We start from the raw sequence: 4078 nt of genomic DNA on the forward strand, positions 1-4078 counted from the left end.
GTTTGCGCGGAGCCCCCCCTTCCCGCCGTTGCCTCTTGCCGCTACCCCCCGCCCCCCCCCCGCTGCCGGTTTGCGCGGAGGCCCCCCTTCCCGCCGTTGCCTCTTGCCGCTACCCCCGCCCCCCCCCGCTGCCGGTTTGCGCGGAGCCCCCCCTTCCCGCCGTTGCCTCTTGCCGCTACCCCCGCCCCCCCCCCCCCGCTGCCGGTTTGCGCGGAGCGCCCCCGCCTGCCGTTGCCTCTCGCCGCGGCCACCACCGCCCCCTCCACACCCCCCGGGCCCCCGTTACCGGTTTGCGCGGAGCCCCCCCTCCCGACGTTGCCTCTTGCCGCTGCTGCCACCCCCCAGCTCCCCACACCCCCCGGCTCCCGTTAGCGGTTTGCGCGGAGCCCCCCCTTCCCGCCGTTGCCTCTTGCCGCTACCCCCGCCCCCCCCCCCCCGCTGCCGGTTTGCGCGGAGCCCCCCCCGCCTGCCGTTGCCTCTTGCCGCGGCCGCCACCGCCCCCCCCACACCCCCCCGGCCCCCGTTACCGGTTTGCGCGGAGCCCCCCCCTCCCGACGTTGCCTCTTGCCGCTGCTGCCACCCCCAGCTCCCCACACCCCCCGGCTCCCGTTAGCGGTTTGCGCGGAGCCCCCCCCTTCCCCCCTTCGCGGGCTGCCGCTTCCCTCCCGGGCTGCCCGGCTGCTCTCTAACCCCTGCGACCGAGGCGGCGCTGTTAGGGCGGCCGTGCCGGTGCCCCTTGCCGCAGCTAGCCTCTCGCCGCTGCCCCTCCCGTCCGTCGTCCCCCGTCCCCAAAAACTTGCTGCTCTCCACGCTGGAGCCTGCACGGGGGAGGTTGCGCTCCGCTCCTCCGGCCCTAAAGCCGCCCTCGCCCGCCCCCCCGGCTTGCCGCTTGGCTCGGCTGCCCGCCCCGCCCGCTAATCCCCCCAACGCCCCCACCCCAAAAACACCCCAGCCCTACCGCATGCCGCTCCCCCTCTCCCCGCTCTCGCTGACCGCTGCCACCCCCCCCCCACCCCTCCCCCCCGAAACAAACCCCCCAGCCCTACCGCATGCCGCTCCCCCCTCTCTCCCTAGCCTGCCCCCCCCGCCGTCGCTTGCTGCCGCCGCCGCCGCCGCCGCCGCCCCGCCGCCGCCGCCGGGACCCGCCTCGGTCTGGTGGCGCGCGCTCGGAGATCCCCGGCTACCCGTCCGTCCGTCCCTCCCTCCCGCCCCGCCCCGGGGGAGGGCCCGGGGCAGCGCGGGCAGGCGGGGAGCAAAAAAAGGCGCGGGCGCCAAAAAACGTCGGGGTCCCGGGGTGGCGGAGGGGGGGCGGCGGCGGGGGGCGGCGGCGGGTACACGGCGCCGGGTCCAGGGCGCCGGGTCCAGCCCGTCCCGGGGCGGGGACAGGTGGTGTCGTCCGTCCCCGCCCCCGTAACCTGCTCTGAAGCATCCGCTTCCCGCCGCGGTTCGCCCTCCACCCCCCCGCCGCACACGCAGCTGCCGCTTCCCGCCGCCTCTGCCCCCCGCCCCGGGATCAACCACCCGCCGGGTCCAGCCGGTCCCGGTCCCGGGAACCTGCTCCCGGGGCCAGCCGGAGCCACGCCCCCTCCTCTGACGCTTCCAGCTGCCGCCTCCCCTCCCACCCCCCAAACTCACACTGGCCCTCGCCGGCCCGCCCACCCGCCTACCTGCTTGCCCGCCGCCGCTGGGTGGCGTGCCGGACACTCTCGCACACAGGTACACAGACAGGGACACAGGGACACAGGCACTCAGGCACACAGGGACACAGGGACACAGGGACACAAGGACACAGGGACACAGGCACTCAGGCACTCAGGCACTCAGGGACACAGGGACACAGGGACACAGGCACTCAGGCACTCAGGGACACAGGGACACAGGGACACAGGGACACAGGGACACAGGCACTCAGGCACACAGGGACACAGGTGGCGGGCCGGAGGCCTCTCTCCACTGTGTGGCAGGGGTCCAAGAGCCACCCCAGCCCAACCCAGAGGGTCTTTTGCACCTCTCTAGAGGCCACCCAGAGACCCCAGGCCGCAGCAGAAGCCTCCCCCGCATGCTCTGCAGGCTTCCGACCCACCCCAGGCCGCACCAGAAGCCTCCCCCGCAAGCTCTGCAGGCTTCCGACCCACCCCAGGCCGCAGCAGAAGCCTCTCCCGCACGCTCTGCAGGCTTCCGACCCACCCCAGGCCGCACCAGAAGCCTCTCCCGCACGCTCTGCAGGCTTCTCAGCCACCCCAGGCCGCAGCAGAAGCCTCTCCCGCACGCTCTGCAGGCTTCTCAGCCACCCCAGGCCGCACCAGAAGCCTCCCCCGCACGCTCTGCAGGCTTCTCAGCCACCCCAGGCCGCACCAGAAGCCTCTCCCGCACGCTCTTCAGGCTTCTCAGCCACCCCAGGCCGCACCAGAAGCCTCCCCCGCACGCTCTGCAGGCTTCTCAGCCACCCCAGGCCGCACCAGAAGCCTCCCCCGCACGCTCTGCAGGCTTCTCAGCCACCCCAGGCCGCACCAGAAGCCTCTCCCGCACGCTCTGCAGGCTTCTCAGCCCCCCCAGGCCGCACCAGAAGCCTCCCCCGCACGCTCTGCAGGCTTCTCAGCCACCCCAGGCCGCACCAGAAGCCTCCCCCGCACGCTCTGCAGGCTTCCCACCCACCCCAGGCCGCAGCAGAAGCCTCTCCCGCACGCCCTGCAGGCTTCTCAGCCACCCCAGGCCGCAGCAGAAGCCTCTCCCGCACGCTCTGCAGGCTTCTCAGCCACCCCAGGCCGCAGCAGAAGCCTCTCCCGCACGCTCTGCAGGCTTCTCAGCCACCCCAGGCCGCAGCAGAAGCCTCTCCCGCACGCTCTGCAGGCTTCTCAGCCACCCCAGGCCGCACCAGAAGCCTCTCCCGCACGCTCTGCAGGCTTCTCAGCCACCCCAGGCCGCAGCAGAAGCCTCTCCCGCACGCTCTGCAGGCTTCTCAGCCACCCCAGGCCGCAGCAGAAGCCTCTCCCGCACGCTCTGCAGGCTTCTCAGCCACCCCAGGCCCCAACAGAAGCCTCTCCCGCACGCTCTGCAGGCTTCCGACCCACCCCAGGCCGCACCAGAAGCCTCTCCCGCACGCTCTGCAGGCTTCCGTCCCACCCCAGGCCGCACCAGAAGCCTCCCCCGCACGCTCTGCAGGCTTCTCAGCCACCCCAGGCCGCACCAGAAGCCTCCCCCGCACGCTCTGCAGGCTTCTCAGCCACCCCAGGCCGCAGCAGAAGCCTCCCCCGCACGCTCTGCAGGCTTCTCAGCCACCCCAGGCCCCAGCAGAAGCCTCCCCCGCACGCTCTGCAGGCTTCTCAGCCACCCCAGGCCGCAGCAGAAGCCTCTCCCGCACGCTCTGCAGGCCTCCGACCCACCCCAGGCCGCACCAGAAGCCTCCCCCGCACGCTCTGTAGGCTTCTGACCCACCCCAGGCCCCAACAGAAGCCTCCCCCGCACGCTCTGCAGGCTTCTCAGCCACCCCAGGCCGCAGCAGAAGCCTCTCCCGCACGCTCTGCAGGCTTCTCAGCCACCCCAGGCCGCACCAGAAGCCTCCCCCGCACGCTCTGCAGGCTTCTCAGCCACCCCAGGCCGCAGCAGAAGCCTCTCCCGCACGCTCTGCAGGCTTCTCAGCCACCCCAGGCCGCAGCAGAAGCCTCTCCCGCACGCTCTGCAGGCTTCCGACCCACCCAGGCTTCCGACCCACCCCAGGCCGCACCAGAAGCCTCCCCCGCACGCTCTGCAGGCTTCTCCGCCACCACAGGCCGCACCAGAGGATCTTTTGCACCTCTCTGGACGCCACCCAGAGACTCCAGGCCGCACCAGAGGCCCCCCCCCCCAACCATTTACAGGCTGCAGTGCCAGCCTAGGCCCCACTGGCAGCCTCCCTTGTCTGCTTTGGAAGGCCTCCCATCCACTCCAGACCTGCCTGGAGGCCTCCCTCGACTGCTCCCGGGGCCCTCGAAGCCACCCTAGGCCTTTCTGGAGGACCTGCTCGACCGCTCGGGCGGCTTCTGACGCACCCTCGGCCATCCGGCGCCCAGCAGCTCCCAGGGCCAGGCACCGGCCTCCC

This window comes from Melanerpes formicivorus, unplaced genomic scaffold, assembly GCF_026170545.1.
Source record: "Melanerpes formicivorus ecotype bairdi unplaced genomic scaffold, bMelFor1.0.p_v2 SCAF_217, whole genome shotgun sequence".
In the NCBI taxonomy this organism is placed as follows: domain Eukaryota; kingdom Metazoa; phylum Chordata; class Aves; order Piciformes; family Picidae; genus Melanerpes; species Melanerpes formicivorus.